This window comes from Haliotis asinina, chromosome 9 (assembly GCF_037392515.1).
Source record: "Haliotis asinina isolate JCU_RB_2024 chromosome 9, JCU_Hal_asi_v2, whole genome shotgun sequence".
NCBI classification, from domain to species: domain Eukaryota; kingdom Metazoa; phylum Mollusca; class Gastropoda; order Lepetellida; family Haliotidae; genus Haliotis; species Haliotis asinina.
In genome coordinates, this window is record NC_090288.1 from 64,358,882 (window position 1) to 64,378,436 (window position 19,555).

The 19,555-nt window shown below is 38.2% G+C and overlaps 1 protein-coding gene across 2 annotated transcripts in view; it reads right to left on the reverse strand.

Moving 5' to 3' along the window:
• Positions 1-19,555, reverse strand: part of LOC137297068 (WASH complex subunit 4-like) — a 74,550-nt gene that overhangs the window by 15,707 nt on the left and 39,288 nt on the right. The gene's annotated exons all lie outside the window — the stretch shown is intronic.

The window sequence follows — 19,555 nt, forward strand, 5'->3', positions numbered from 1 at the left end:
CAAGACATGTATCAATACTGATTCCTAAGTACCATAGGTGACTGACAAGACATGTATCAATACTGATTCCTAAGTATCGTAGGTGACTGACAAGACATGTATCAATACTGATTAATAAGCACCATAGGTGACTGACAAGACATGTATCAATACTGATTCCTAAGTATCGTAGGTGACTGACAAGACATGTATCAATACTGATTCCTAAGTACCATAGGTGACTGATAAGACATGTATCAATACTGATTCCTAAGTATCGCAGGTGACTGACAAGACATGTATCAATACTGTTTCCTAAGCACCATAGGTGACTGACAAGACATGTATCAATACTGATTCCTCAGTACCATAGGTGACTGACAAGACATGTATCAATACTGATTCCTAAGTACCATAGGTGACTGACAAGACATGTATCAATACTGATTAACAAGTACCGTAGGTGACTGACAAGACATGTATCAATACTGATTCCTAAGTATCGCAGGTGACTGACAAGACATGTATCAATACTGATTCCTAAGTACCACAGGTGACTGACAAGACATGTATCAATACTGATTCCTAAGTATCGTAGGTGACTGACAAGACATGTATCAATACTGATTCCTAAGTACCATAGGTGACTGACAAGACATGTATCAATACTGATTCCTAAGTATCGCAGGTGACTGACAAGACATGTATCAATACTGATTCCTAAGTACCATAGGTGACTGACAAGACATGTATCAATACTGATTCCTAAGTACCATAGGTGACTGACAAGACATGTATCAATACTGATTCCTAAGTATCGCAGGTGACTGACAAGACATGTATCAATACTGATTCCTAAGTATCATAGGTGACTGACAAGACATGTATCAATACTGATTAATAAGTACCGTAGGTGACTGACAAGACATGTATCAATACTGATTCCTAAGTATCGCAGGTGACTGACAAGACATGTATCAATACTGATTCCTAAGTACCATAGGTGACTGACAAGACATGTATCAATACTGATTAACAAGTACCATAGGTGACTGACAAGACATGTATCAATACTGATTAATAAGTATCGTAGGTGACTGACAAGACATGTATCAATACTGATTCCTAAGTATCGCAGGTGACTGACAAGACATGTATCAATACTGATTCCTAAGTACCATAGGTGACTGACAAGACATGTATCAATACTGATTCCTAAGTACCATAGGTGACTGACAAGACATGTATCAATACTGATTCCTAAGTACCATAGGTGACTGACAAGACATGTATCAATACTGATTAATAAGTACCATAGGTGACTGACAAGACATGTATCAATACTGATTCCTAAGTATCACAGGTGACTGACAAGACATGTATCAATGCTGATTCCTAAGTACCATAGGTGACTGATAAGACATGTATCAATACTGATTAATAAGCACCATAGGTGACTGACAAGACATGTATCAATACTGATTCCTAAGTATCGCAGGTGACTGACAAGACATGTATCAATACTGATTCCTAAGTACCATAGGTGACTGACAAGACATGTATCAATACTGATTCCTAAGTATCGCAGGTGACTGACAAGACATGTATCAATACTGATTAATAAGTATCGCAGGTGACTGACAAGACATGTATCAATACTGATTTCAAAGTACCATAGGTGACTGACAAGACATGTATCAATACTGATTCCTAAGTATCGCAGGTGACTGACAAGACATGTATCAATACTGATTCCTAAGTACCATAGGTGACTGACAAGACATGTATCAATACTGATTCCTAAGTATCGCAGGTGACTGACAAGACATGTATCAATACTGATTAACAAGTACCATAGGTGACTGACAAGACATGTATCAATACTGATTCCTAAGTATCGTAGGTGACTGACAAGACATGTATCAATACTGATTCCTAAGTACCATAGGTGACTGACAAGACATGTATCAATACTGATTCCTAAGTATCGCAGGTGACTGACAAGACATGTATCAATACTGATTCCTAAGTACCATAGGTGACTGACAAGACATGTATCAATACTGATTCCTAAGTACCATAGGTGACTGACAAGACATGTATCAATACTGATTCCTAAGTATCGCAGGTGACTGACAAGACATGTATCAATACTGATTCCTAAGTATCATAGGTGACTGACAAGACATGTATCAATACTGATTAATAAGTACCGTAGGTGACTGACAAGACATGTATCAATACTGATTCCTAAGTATCGCAGGTGACTGACAAGACATGTATCAATACTGATTCCTAAGTACCATAGGTGACTGACAAGACATGTATCAATACTGATTAACAAGTACCATAGGTGACTGACAAGACATGTATCAATACTGATTAATAAGTATCGTAGGTGACTGACAAGACATGTATCAATACTGATTCCTAAGTATCGCAGGTGACTGACAAGACATGTATCAATACTGATTCCTAAGTACCATAGGTGACTGACAAGACATGTATCAATACTGATTCCTAAGTACCATAGGTGACTGACAAGACATGTATCAATACTGATTCCTAAGTACCATAGGTGACTGACAAGACATGTATCAATACTGATTAATAAGTACCATAGGTGACTGACAAGACATGTATCAATACTGATTCCTAAGTATCACAGGTGACTGACAAGACATGTATCAATGCTGATTCCTAAGTACCATAGGTGACTGATAAGACATGTATCAATACTGATTAATAAGCACCATAGGTGACTGACAAGACATGTATCAATACTGATTCCTAAGTATCGCAGGTGACTGACAAGACATGTATCAATACTGATTCCTAAGTACCATAGGTGACTGACAAGACATGTATCAATACTGATTCCTAAGTATCGCAGGTGACTGACAAGACATGTATCAATACTGATTCCTAAGTATCGCAGGTGACTGACAAGACATGTATCAATACTGATTCCTAAGTATCGCAGGTGACTGACAAGACATGTATCAATACTGATTCCTAAGTATCGCAGGTGACTGACAAGACATGTATCAATACTGATTTCAAAGTACCATAGGTGACTGACAAGACATGTATCAATACTGATTCCTAAGTATCGCAGGTGACTGACAAGACATGTATCAATACTGATTCCTAAGTACCATAGGTGACTGACAAGACATGTATCAATACTGATTCCTAAGTATCGCAGGTGACTGACAAGACATGTATCAATACTGATTAACAAGTACCATAGGTGACTGACAAGACATGTATCAATACTGATTAATAAGTATCGTAGGTGACTGACAAGACATGTATCAATACTGATTCCTAAGTATCGCAGGTGACTGACAAGACATGTATCAATACTGATTCCTAAGTATCGCAGGTGACTGACAAGACATGTATCAATACTGATTCCTAAGTATCGCAGGTGACTGACAAGACATGTATCAATACTGATTAATAAGCACCATAGGTGACTGACAAGACATGTATCAATACTGATTCCTAAGTATCGCAGGTGACTGACAAGACATGTATCAATACTGATTCCTAAGTATCATAGGTGACTGACAAGACATGTATCAATACTGATTCCTAAGTATCGCAGGTGACTGACAAGACATGTATCAATACTGATTCCTAAGTATCGCAGGTGACTGACAAGACATGTATCAATACTGATTCCAAAGAACCATAGGTGACTGACAAGACATGTATCAATACTGATTCCTAAGTATCGCAGGTGACTGACAAGACATGTATCAATACTGATTCCTAAGTACCATAGGTGACTGACAAGACATGTATCAATACTGATTCCTAAGTATCGCAGGTGACTGACAAGACATGTATCAATACTGATTCCGAAGTATCGCAGGTGACTGACAAGACATGTATCAATACTGATTAACAAGTACCATAGGTGACTGACAAGACATGTATCAATACTGATTCCTAAGTATCACAGGTGACTGACAAGACATGTATCAATACTGATTCCTAAGTACCATAGGTGACTGATAAGACATGTATCAATACTGATTAATAAGCACCATAGGTGACTGACAAGACATGTATCAATACTGATTCCTAAGTACCATAGGTGACTGACAAGACATGTATCAATACTGATTCCTAAGTACCATAGGTGACTGACAAGACATGTATCAATACTGATTCCTAAGTATCACAGGTGACTGACAAGACATGTATCAATACTGATTCCTAAGTACCATAGGTGACTGATAAGACATGTATCAATACTGATTAATAAGCACCATAGGTGACTGACAAAACATGTATCAATACTGATTCCTAAGTATCGCAGGTGACTGACAAGACATGTATCAATACTGATTCCTAAGTACCATAGGTGACTGACAAGACATGTATCAATACTGATTCCTAAGTATCGCAGGTGACTGACAAGACATGTATCAATACTGATTCCTAAGTATCGCAGGTGACTGACAAGACATGTATCAATACTGATTAACAAGTACCATAGGTGACTGACAAGACATGTATCAATACTGATTCCTAAGTATCGTAGGTGACTGACAAGACATGTATCAATACTGATTCCTAAGTACCATAGGTGACTGACAAGACATGTATCAATACTGATTCCTAAGTATCGCAGGTGACTGACAAGACATGTATCAATACTGATTCCTAAGTACCATAGGTGACTGACAAGACATGTATCAATACTGATTCCTAAGTACCATAGGTGACTGACAAGACATGTATCAATACTGACTCCTAAGTACCATAGCTGACTGACAAGACATGTATCAATACTGATTCCTAAGTATCGCAGGTGAGTGACAAGACATGTATCAATACTGATTAACAAGTACCGTAGGTGAGTGACAAGACATGTATCAATTTTGATTGCTAAGTATCGCAGGTGACTGACAAGACATGTATCAATACTGATTCCTAAGTATCGCAGGTGACTGACAAGACATGTATCAATACTGATTCCTAAGTATCGCAGGTGACTGACAAGACATGTATCAATACTGATTCCTAGGTATCGCAGGTGACTGACAAGACATGTATCAATACTGATTAACAAGTACCATAGGTGAGTGACAAGACATGTATCAATTTTGATTCCTAAGTATCGCAGGTGACTGACAAGACATGTATCAATACTGATTAATAAGTACCATAGGTGACTGACAAGACATGTATCAATACTGATTAATAAGTATCGTAGGTGACTGACAAGACATGTATCAATACTGATTCCTAAGTATCGCAGGTGACTGACAAGACATGTATCAATACTGATTCCTAAGTATCGCAGGTGACTGACAAGACATGTATCAATACTGATTCCTAAGTATCGCAGGTGACTGACAAGACATGTATCAATACTGATTAATAAGCACCATAGGTGACTGACAAGACATGTATCAATACTGATTCCTAAGTATCGCAGGTGACTGACAAGACATGTATCAATACTGATTCCTAAGTATCATAGGTGACTGACAAGACATGTATCAATACTGATTCCTAAGTATCGCAGGTGACTGACAAGACATGTATCAATACTGATTCCTAAGTATCGCAGGTGACTGACAAGACATGTATCAATACTGATTCCAAAGTACCATAGGTGACTGACAAGACATGTATCAATACTGATTCCTAAGTATCGCAGGTGACTGACAAGACATGTATCAATACTGATTCCTAAGTACCATAGGTGACTGACAAGACATGTATCAATACTGATTCCTAAGTATCGCAGGTGACTGACAAGACATGTATCAATACTGATTCCTAAGTATCGCAGGTGACTGACAAGACATGTATCAATACTGATTAACAAGTACCATAGGTGACTGACAAGACATGTATCAATACTGATTCCTAAGTACCATAGGTGACTGACAAGACATGTATCAATACTGATTAATAAGTATCGTAGGTGACTGACAAGACATGTATCAATACTGATTCCTAAGTATCGCAGGTGACTGACAAGACATGTATCAATACTGATTCCTAAGTATCGCAGGTGACTGACAAGACATGTATCAATACTGATTCCTAAGTATCGCAGGTGACTGACAAGACATGTATCAATACTGATTAATAAGCACCATAGGTGACTGACAAGACATGTATCAATACTGATTCCTAAGTATCGCAGGTGACTGACAAGACATGTATCAATACTGATTCCTAAGTATCATAGGTGACTGACAAGACATGTATCAATACTGATTCCTAAGTATCGCAGGTGACTGACAAGACATGTATCAATACTGATTCCTAAGTATCGCAGGTGACTGACAAGACATGTATCAATACTGATTCCTAAGTATCGCAGGTGACTGACAAGACATGTATCAATACTGATTAACAAGTACCGTAGGTGAGTGACAAGACATGTATCAATTTTGATTCCTAAGTATCGCAGGTGACTGACAAGACATGTATCAATACTGATTAATAAGTACCATAGGTGACTGACAAGACATGTATCAATACTGATTAATAAGTATCGTAGGTGACTGACAAGACATGTATCAATACTGATTCCTAAGTATCGCAGGTGACTGACAAGACATGTATCAATACTGATTAATAAGTATCGTAGGTGACTGACAAGACATGTATCAATACTGATTCCTAAGTATCGCAGGTGACTGACAAGACATGTATCAATACTGATTCCTAAGTACCATAGGTGACTGACAAGACATGTATCAATACTGATTCCTAAGTACCATAAGTGACTGACAAGACATGTATCAATACTGATTCCTAAGTACCATAGGTGACTGACAAGACATGTATCAATACTGATTAATAAGTACCATAGGTGACTGACAAGACATGTATCAATACTGATTCCTAAGTATCACAGGTGACTGACAAGACATGTATCAACACTGATTCCTAAGTACCATAGGTGACTGATAATACATGTATCAATACTGATTAATAAGCACCATAGGTGACTGACAAGACATGTATCAATACTGATTCCTAAGTATCGCAGGTGACTGACAAGACATGTATCAATACTGATTCCTAAGTACCATAGGTGACTGACAAGACATGTATCAATACTGATTCCTAAGTATCGCAGGTGACTGACAAGACATGTATCAATACTGATTCCTAAGTATCGCAGGTGACTGACAAGACATGTATCAATACTGATTAACAAGTACCATAGGTGACTGACAAGACATGTATCAATACTGATTCCTAAGTATCGTAGGTGACTGACAAGACATGTATCAATACTGATTCCTAAGTACCATAGGTGACTGACAAGACATGTATCAATACTGATTCCTAAGTATCGCAGGTGACTGACAAGACATGTATCAATACTGATTCCTAAGTACCATAGGTGACTGACAAGACATGTATCAATACTGATTCCTAAGTACCATAGGTGACTGACAAGACATGTATCAATACTGACTCCTAAGTACCATAGGTGACTGACAAGACATGTATCAATACTGATTCCTAAGTATCGCAGGTGAGTGACAAGACATGTATCAATACTGATTAACAAGTACCGTAGGTGAGTGACAAGACATGTATCAATTTTGATTGCTAAGTATCGCAGGTGACTGACAAGACATGTATCAATACTGATTCCTAAGTATCGCAGGTGACTGACAAGACATGTATCAATACTGATTCCTAAGTATCGCAGGTGACTGACAAGACATGTATCAATACTGATTCCTAAGTATCGCAGGTGACTGACAAGACATGTATCAATACTGATTAATAAGTACCATAGGTGACTGACAAGACATGTATCAATACTGATTAATAAGTATCGCAGGTGACTGACAAGACATGTATCAATACTGATTCCTAAGTATCGCAGGTGACTGACAAGACATGTATCAATACTGATTCCTAAGTATCGCAGGTGACTGACAAGACATGTATCAATACTGATTCCTAAGTATCGCAGGTGACTGACAAGACATGTATCAATACTGATTAATAAGCACCATAGGTGACTGACAAGACATGTATCAATACTGATTCCTAAGTATCGCAGGTGACTGACAAGACATGTATCAATACTGATTCCTAAGTATCATAGGTGACTGACAAGACATGTATCAATACTGATTCCTAAGTATCGCAGGTGACTGACAAGACATGTATCAATACTGATTCCTAAGTATCGCAGGTGACTGACAAGACATGTATCAATACTGATTCCAAAGTACCATAGGTGACTGACAAGACATGTATCAATACTGATTCCTAAGTATCGCAGGTGACTGACAAGACATGTATCAATACTGATTCCTAAGTACCATAGGTGACTGACAAGACATGTATCAATACTGATTCCTAAGTATCGCAGGTGACTGACAAGACATGTATCAATACTGATTCCTAAGTATCGCAGGTGACTGACAAGACATGTATCAATACTGATTAACAAGTACCATAGGTGACTGACAAGACATGTATCAATACTGATTCCTAAGTACCATAGGTGACTGACAAGACATGTATCAATACTGATTAATAAGTATCGTAGGTGACTGACAAGACATGTATCAATACTGATTCCTAAGTATCGCAGGTGACTGACAAGACATGTATCAATACTGATTCCTAAGTATCGCAGGTGACTGACAAGACATGTATCAATACTGATTCTTAAGTATCGCAGGTGACTGACAAGACATGTATCAATACTGATTAATAAGCACCATAGGTGACTGACAAGACATGTATCAATACTGATTCCTAAGTATCGCAGGTGACTGACAAGACATGTATCAATACTGATTCCTAAGTATCATAGGTGACTGACAAGACATGTATCAATACTGATTCCTAAGTATCGCAGGTGACTGACAAGACATGTATCAATACTGATTCCTAAGTATCGCAGGTGACTGACAAGACATGTATCAATACTGATTCCAAAGTACCATAGGTGACTGACAAGACATGTATCAATACTGATTCCTAAGTATCGCAGGTGACTGACAAGACATGTATCAATACTGATTCCTAAGTACCATAGGTGACTGACAAGACATGTATCAATACTGATTCCTAAGTATCGCAGGTGACTGACAAGACATGTATCAATACTGATTAACAAGTACCATAGGTGACTGACAAGACATGTATCAATACTGATTCCTAAGTACCATAGGTGACTGACAAGACATGTATCAATACTGATTAATAAGTATCGTAGGTGACTGACAAGACATGTATCAATACTGATTCCTAAGTATCGCAGGTGACTGACAAGACATGTATCAATACTGATTCCTAAGTACCATAGGTGACTGACAAGACATGTATCAATACTGATTCCTAAGTACCATAGGTGACTGACAAGACATGTATCAATACTGATTCCTAAGTACCATAGGTGACTGACAAGACATGTATCAATACTGATTAAAAAGTACCATAGGTGACTGACAAGACATGTATCAATACTGATTCCTAAGTATCACAGGTGACTGACAAGACATGTATCAATACTGATTCCTAAGTACCATAGGTGACTGATAAGACATGTATCAATACTGATTAATAAGCACCATAGGTGACTGACAAGACATGTATCAATACTGATTCCTAAGTATCGCAGGTGACTGACAAGACATGTATCAATACTGATTCCTAAGTACCATAGGTGACTGACAAGACATGTATCAATACTGATTCCTAAGTATCGCAGGTGACTGACAAGACATGTATCAATACTGATTCCTAAGTATCATAGGTGACTGACAAGACATGTATCAATACTGATTCCTAAGTATCGCAGGTGACTGACAAGACATGTATCAATACTGATTCCTAAGTATCGCAGGTGACTGACAAGACATGTATCAATACTGATTAACAAGTACCATAGGTGACTGACAAGACATGTATCAATACTGATTCCTAAGTATCGCAGGTGACTGAGAAGACAAGACATGTATCAATACTGATTCCTAAGTACCATAGGTGACTGACAAGACATGTATCAATACTGATTCCTAAGTATCGCAGGTGACTGACAAGACATGCATCAATACTGATTCCTAAGTACCATAGGTGACTGACAAGACATGTATCAATACTGATTCCTAAGTATCGCAGGTGACTGACAAGACATGTATCAATACTGACTCCTAAGTACCATAGGTGACTGACAAGACATGTATCAATACTGATTCCTAAGTATCGCAGGTGACTGACAAGACATGTATCAATACTGATTAACAAGTACCGTAGGTGAGTGACAAGACATGTATCAATTTTGATTCCTAAGTATCGCAGGTGACTGACAAGACATGTATCAATACTGATTCCTAAGTATCGCAGGTGACTGACAAGACATGTATCAATACTGATTCCTAAGTATCGCAGGTGACTGACAAGACATGTATCAATACTGATTCCTAAGTATCGCAGGTGACTGACAAGACATGTATCAATACTGATTAACAAGTACCGTAGGTGAGTGACAAGACATGTATCAATACTGATTCCTAAGTATCGCAGGTGACTGACAAGACATGTATCAATACTGATTCCTAAGTATCACAGGTGACTGACAAGACATGTATCAATACTGATTCCTAAGTATCGCAGGTGACTGACAAGACATGTATCAATACTGATTAATAAGCACCATAGGTGACTGACAAGACATGTATCAATACTGATTCCTAAGTATCGCAGGTGACTGACAAGACATGTATCAATACTGATTAATAAGTATCGTAGGTGACTGACAAGACATGTATCAATACTGATTCCTAAGTATCGCAGGTGACTGACAAGACATGTATCAATACTGATTCCTAAGTATCGCAGGTGACTGACAAGACATGTATCAATACTGATTCCTAAGTATCGCAGGTGACTGACAAGACATGTATCAATACTGATTAATAAGCACCATAGGTGAGTGACAAGACATGTATCAATACTGATTCCTAAGTATCGCAGGTGACTGACAAGACATGTATCAATACTGATTCCTAAGTATCATAGGTGACTGACAAGACATGTATCAATACTGATTCCTAAGTATCACAGGTGACTGACAAGACATGTATCAATACTGATTCCTAAGTATCGCAGGTGACTGACAAGACATGTATGAATACTGATTAATAAGCACCATAGGTGACTGACAAGACATGTATCAATACTGATTCCTAAGTATCGCAGGTGACTGACAAGACATGTATCAATACTGATTCCTAAGTATCGCAGGTGACTGACAAGACATGTATCAATACTGATTAACAAGTACCATAGGTGACTGACAAGACATGTATCAATACTGATTCCTAAGTGTCGTAGGTGACTGACAAGACATGTATCAATACTGATTCCTAAGTACCATAGGTGACTGACAAGACATGTATCAATACTGATTCCTAAGTATCGCAGGTGACTGACAAGACATGTATCAATACTGATTCCTAAGTACCATAGGTGACTGACAAGACATGTATCAATACTGATTCCTAAGTATCGCAGGTGACTGACAAGACATGTATCAATACTGACTCCTAAGTACCATAGGTGACTGACAAGACATGTATCAATACTGATTCCTAAGTATCGCAGGTGAGTGACAAGACATGTATCAATACTGATTAACAAGTACCGTAGGTGAGTGACAAGACATGTATCAATTTTGATTCCTAAGTATCGCAGGTGACTGACAAGACATGTATCAATACTGATTCCTAAGTATCGCAGGTGACTGACAAGACATGTATCAATACTGATTCCTAAGTATCGCAGGTGACTGACAAGACATGTATCAATACTGATTCCTAAGTATCGCAGGTGACTGACAAGACATGTATCAATACTGATTAACAAGTACCGTAGGTGAGTGACAAGACATGTATCAATTTTGATTCCTAAGTATCGCAGGTGACTGACAAGACATGTATCAATACTGATTAATAAGTACCATAGGTGACTGACAAGACATGTATCAATACTGATTAATAAGTATCGTAGGTGACTGACAAGACATGTATCAATACTGATTCCTAAGTATCGCAGGTGACTGACAAGACATGTATCAATACTGATTCCTAAGTATCGCAGGTGACTGACAAGACATGTATCAATACTGATTCCTAAGTATCGCAGGTGACTGACAAGACATGTATCAATACTGATTAATAAGCACCATAGGTGACTGACAAGACATGTATCAATACTGATTCCTAAGTATCGCAGGTGACTGACAAGACATGTATCAATACTGATTCCTAAGTATCGTAGGTGACTGACAAGACATGTATCAATACTGATTCCTAAGTATCGCAGGTGACTGACAAGACATGTATCAATACTGATTCCTAAGTATCGCAGGTGACTGACAAGACATGTATCAATACTGATTCCAAAGTACCATAGGTGACTGACAAGACATGTATCAATACTGATTCCTAAGTATCGCAGGTGACTGACAAGACATGTATCAATACTGATTCCTAAGTACCATAGGTGACTGACAAGACATGTATCAATACTGATTCCTAAGTATCGCAGGTGACTGACAAGACATGTATCAATACTGATTCCTAAGTATCGCAGGTGACTGACAAGACATGTATCAATACTGATTAACAAGTACCATAGGTGACTGACAAGACATGTATCAATACTGATTCCTAAGTACCATAGGTGACTGACAAGACATGTATCAATACTGATTAATAAGTATCGTAGGTGACTGACAAGACATGTATCAATACTGATTCCTAAGTATCGCAGGTGACTGACAAGACATGTATCAATACTGATTCCTAAGTATCGCAGGTGACTGACAAGACATGTATCAATACTGATTCCTAAGTATCGCAGGTGACTGACAAGACATGTATCAATACTGATTCCTAAGTATCACAGGTGACTGACAAGACATGTATCAATACTGATTCCTAAGTATCGCAGGTGACTGACAAGACATGTATGAATACTGATTAATAAGCACCATAGGTGACTGACAAGACATGTATCAATACTGATTCCTAAGTATCGCAGGTGACTGACAAGACATGTATCAATACTGATTCCTAAGTATCGCAGGTGACTGACAAGACATGTATCAATACTGATTAACAAGTACCATAGGTGACTGACAAGACATGTATCAATACTGATTCCTAAGTGTCGTAGGTGACTGACAAGACATGTATCAATACTGATTCCTAAGTACCATAGGTGACTGACAAGACATGTATCAATACTGATTCCTAAGTATCGCAGGTGACTGACAAGACATGTATCAATACTGATTCCTAAGTACCATAGGTGACTGACAAGACATGTATCAATACTGATTCCTAAGTATCGCAGGTGACTGACAAGACATGTATCAATACTGACTCCTAAGTACCATAGGTGACTGACAAGACATGTATCAATACTGATTCCTAAGTATCGCAGGTGAGTGACAAGACATGTATCAATACTGATTAACAAGTACCGTAGGTGAGTGACAAGACATGTATCAATTTTGATTCCTAAGTATCGCAGGTGACTGACAAGACATGTATCAATACTGATTCCTAAGTATCGCAGGTGACTGACAAGACATGTATCAATACTGATTCCTAAGTATCGCAGGTGACTGACAAGACATGTATCAATACTGATTCCTAAGTATCGCAGGTGACTGACAAGACATGTATCAATACTGATTAACAAGTACCGTAGGTGAGTGACAAGACATGTATCAATTTTGATTCCTAAGTATCGCAGGTGACTGACAAGACATGTATCAATACTGATTAATAAGTACCATAGGTGACTGACAAGACATGTATCAATACTGATTAATAAGTATCGTAGGTGACTGACAAGACATGTATCAATACTGATTCCTAAGTATCGCAGGTGACTGACAAGACATGTATCAATACTGATTCCTAAGTATCGCAGGTGACTGACAAGACATGTATCAATACTGATTCCTAAGTATCGCAGGTGACTGACAAGACATGTATCAATACTGATTAATAAGCACCATAGGTGACTGACAAGACATGTATCAATACTGATTCCTAAGTATCGCAGGTGACTGACAAGACATGTATCAATACTGATTCCTAAGTATCGTAGGTGACTGACAAGACATGTATCAATACTGATTCCTAAGTATCGCAGGTGACTGACAAGACATGTATCAATACTGATTCCTAAGTATCGCAGGTGACTGACAAGACATGTATCAATACTGATTCCAAAGTACCATAGGTGACTGACAAGACATGTATCAATACTGATTCCTAAGTATCGCAGGTGACTGACAAGACATGTATCAATACTGATTCCTAAGTACCATAGGTGACTGACAAGACATGTATCAATACTGATTCCTAAGTATCGCAGGTGACTGACAAGACATGTATCAATACTGATTCCTAAGTATCGCAGGTGACTGACAAGACATGTATCAATACTGATTAACAAGTACCATAGGTGACTGACAAGACATGTATCAATACTGATTCCTAAGTACCATAGGTGACTGACAAGACATGTATCAATACTGATTAATAAGTATCGTAGGTGACTGACAAGACATGTATCAATACTGATTCCTAAGTATCGCAGGTGACTGACAAGACATGTATCAATACTGATTCCTAAGTATCGCAGGTGACTGACAAGACATGTATCAATACTGATTCCTAAGTATCGCAGGTGACTGACAAGACATGTATCAATACTGATTAATAAGCACCATAGGTGACTGACAAGACATGTATCAATACTGATTCCTAAGTATCGCAGGTGACTGACAAGACATGTATCAATACTGATTCCTAAGTATCATAGGTGACTGACAAGACATGTATCAATACTGATTCCTAAGTATCGCAGGTGACTGACAAGACATGTATCAATACTGATTCCTAAGTATCGCAGGTGACTGACAAGACATGTATCAATACTGATTCCAAAGTACCATAGGTGACTGACAAGACATGTATCAATACTGATTCCTAAGTATCGCAGGTGACTGACAAGACATGTATCAATACTGATTCCTAAGTACCATAGGTGACTGACAAGACATGTATCAATACTGATTCCTAAGTATCGCAGGTGACTGACAAGACATGTATCAATACTGATTCCTAAGTATCGCAGGTGACTGACAAGACGTATCAATACTGATTAACAAGTACCATAGGTGACTGACAAGACATGTATCAATACTGATTCCTAAGTACCATAGGTGACTGACAAGACATGTATCAATACTGATTAAAAAGTATCGTAGGTGACTGACAAGACATGTATCAATACTGATTCCTAAGTATCGCAGGTGACTGACAAGACATGTATCAATACTGATTCCTAAGTATCGCAGGTGACTGACAAGACATGTATCAATACTGATTCCTAAGTACCATAGGTGACTGACAAGACATGTATCAATACTGATTCCTAAGTATCGCAGGTGACTGACAAGACATGTATCAATACTGATTCCTAAGTATCGCAGGTGACTGACAAGACATGTATCAATACTGATTCCTAAGTACCATAGGTGACTGACAAGACATGTATCAATACTGATTCCTAAGTATCGTAGGTGACTGACAAGACATGTATCAATACTGATTCCTAAGTACCATAGGTGACTGACAAGACATGTATCAATACTGATTCCTAAGTATCGCAGGTGACTGACAAGACATGTATCAATACTGATTCCTAAGTACCATAGGTGACTGACAAGACATGTATCAATACTGATTCCTAAGTATCGCAGGTGACTGACAAGACATGTATCAATACTGACTCCTAAGTACCATAGGTGACTGACAAGACATGTATCAATACTGATTCCTAAGTATCGCAGGTGACTGACAAGACATGTATCAATACTGATTAACAAGTACCGTAGGTGAGTGACAAGACGTATCAATTTTGATTCCTAAGTATCGCAGGTGACTGACAAGACATGCATCAATACTGATTCCTAAGTATCGCAGGTGACTGACAAGACATGTATCAATACTGATTCCTAAGTATCGCAGGTGACTGACAAGACATGTATCAATACTGATTCCTAAGTATCATAGGTGACTGACAAGACATGTATCAATACTGATTAACAAGTACCGTAGGTGAGTGACAAGACATGTATCAATACTGATTCCTAAGTATCGCAGGTGACTGACAAGACATGTATCAATACTGATTAATAAGTACCATAGGTGACTGACAAGACATGTATCAATACTGATTAATAAGTATCGTAGGTGACTGACAAGACATGTATCAATACTGATTCCTAAGTATCGCAGGTGACTGACAAGACATGTATCAATACTGATTCCTAAGTATCACAGGTGACTGACAAGACATGTATCAATACTGATTCCTAAGTATCGCAGGTGACTGACAAGACATGTATCAATACTGATTAATAAGCACCATAGGTGACTGACAAGACATGTATCAATACTGATTCCTAAGTATCGCAGGTGACTGACAAGACATGTATCAATACTGATTCCTAAGTATCATAGGTGACTGACAAGACATGTATCAATACTGATTCCTAAGTATCGCAGGTGACTGACAAGACATGTATCAATACTGATTCCTAAGTATCGCAGGTGACTGACAAGACATGTATCAATACTGATTCCAAAGTACCATAGGTGACTGACAAGACATGTATCAATACTGATTCCTAAGTATCGCAGGTGACTGACAAGACATGTATCAATACTGATTCCTAAGTACCATAGGTGACTGACAAGACATGTATCAATACTGATTCCTAAGTATCGCAGGTGACTGACAAGACATGTATCAATACTGATTCCTAAGTATCGCAGGTGACTGACAAGACATGTATCAATACTGATTCCTAAGTACCATAGGTGACTGACAAGACATGTATCAATACTGATTCCTAAGTATCGCAGGTGACTGACAAGACATGTATCAATACTGACTCCTAAGTACCATAGGTGACTGACAAGACATGTATCAATACTGATTCCTAAGTATCGCAGGTGACTGACAAGACATGTATCAATACTGATTAACAAGTACCGTAGGTGAGTGACAAGACGTATCAATTTTGATTCCTAAGTATCGCAGGTGACTGACAAGACATGCATCAATACTGATTCCTAAGTATCGCAGGTGACTGACAAGACATGTATCAATACTGATTCCTAAGTATCGCAGGTGACTGACAAGACGTATCAATACTGATTAACAAGTACCATAGGTGACTGACAAGACATGTATCAATACTGATTCCTAAGTACCATAGGTGACTGACAAGACATGTATCAATACTGATTAAAAAGTATCGTAGGTGACTGACAAGACATGTATCAATACTGATTCCTAAGTATCGCAGGTGACTGACAAGACATGTATCAATACTGATTCCTAAGTACCATAGGTGACTGACAAGACATGTATCAATACTGATTCCTAAGTACCATAGGTGACTGACAAGACGTGTATCAATACTGATTCCTAAGTACCATAGGTGACTGACAAGACATGTATCAATACTGATTAATAAGTACCATAGGTGACTGACAAGACATGTATCAATACTGATTCCTAAGTATCACAGGTGACTGACAAGACATGTATCAATACTGATTCCTAAGTACCATAGGTGACTGATAAGACATGTATCAATACTGATTAATAAGCACCATAGGTGACTGACAAGACATGTATCAATACTGATTCCTAAGTATCGCAGGTGACTGACAAGACATGTATCAATACTGATTCCTAAGTACCATAGGTGACTGACAAGACATGTATCAATACTGATTCCTAAGTATCGCAGGTGACTGACAAGACATGTATCAATACTGATTCCTAAGTATCGCAGGTGACTGACAAGACATGTATCAATACTGATTCCTAAGTACCATAGGTGACTGACAAGACATGTATCAATACTGATTCCTAAGTATCGTAGGTGACTGACAAGACATGTATCAATACTGATTCCTAAGTACCATAGGTGACTGACAAGACATGTATCAATACTGATTCCTAAGTATCGCAGGTGACTGACAAGACATGTATCAATACTGATTCCTAAGTACCATAGGTGACTGACAAGACATGTATCAATACTGATTCCTAAGTATCGCAGGTGACTGACAAGACATGTATCAATACTGACTCCTAAGTACCATAGGTGACTGACAAGACATGTATCAATACTGATTCCTAAGTATCGCAGGTGACTGACAAGACATGTATCAATACTGATTAACAAGTACCGTAGGTGAGTGACAAGACGTATCAATTTTGATTCCTAAGTATCGCAGGTGACTGACAAGACATGCATCAATACTGATTCCTAAGTATCGCAGGTGACTGACAAGACATGTATCAATACTGATTCCTAAGTATCGCAGGTGACTGACAAGACATGTATCAATACTGATTCCTAAGTATCGCAGGTGACTGACAAGACATGTATCAATACTGATTAACAAGTACCGTAGGTGAGTGACAAGACATGTATCAATACTGATTCCTAAGTATCGCAGGTGACTGACAAGACATGTATCAATACTGATTAATAAGTACCATAGGTGACTGACAAGACATGTATCAATACTGATTAATAAGTATCGTAGGTGACTGACAAGACATGTATCAATACTGATTCCTAAGTATCGCAGGTGACTGACAAGACATGTATCAATACTGATTCCTAAGTATCACAGGTGACTGACAAGACATGTATCAATACTGATTCCTAAGTATCGCAGGTGACTGACAAGACATGTATCAATACTGATTAATAAGCACCATAGGTGACTGACAAGACATGTATCAATACTGATTCCTAAGTATCGCAGGTGACTGACAAGACATGTATCAATACTGATTCCTAAGTATCATAGGTGACTGACAAGACATGTATCAATACTGATTCCTAAGTATCGCAGGTGACTGACAAGACATGTATCAATACTGATTCCTAAGTATCGCAGGTGACTGACAAGACATGTATCAATACTGATTCCAAAGTACCATAGGTGACTGACAAGACATGTATCAATACTGATTCCTAAGTATCGCAGGTGACTGACAAGACATGTATCAATACTGATTCCTAAGTACCATAGGTGACTGACAAGACATGTATCAATACTGATTCCTAAGTATCGCAGGTGACTGACAAGACATGTATCAATACTGATTCCTAAGTATCGCAGGTGACTGACAAGACATGTATCAATACTGATTAACAAGTACCATAGGTGACTGACAAGACATGTATCAATACTGATTCCTAAGTACCATAGGTGACTGACAAGACATGTATCAATACTGATTAATAAGTATCGTAGGTGACTGACAAGACATGTATCAATACTGATTCCTAAGTATCGCAGGTGACTGACAAGACATGTATCAATACTGATTCCTAAGTATCGCAGGTGACTGACAAGACATGTATCAATACTGATTCCTAAGTATCGCAGGTGACTGACAAGACATGTATCAATACTGATTAATAAGC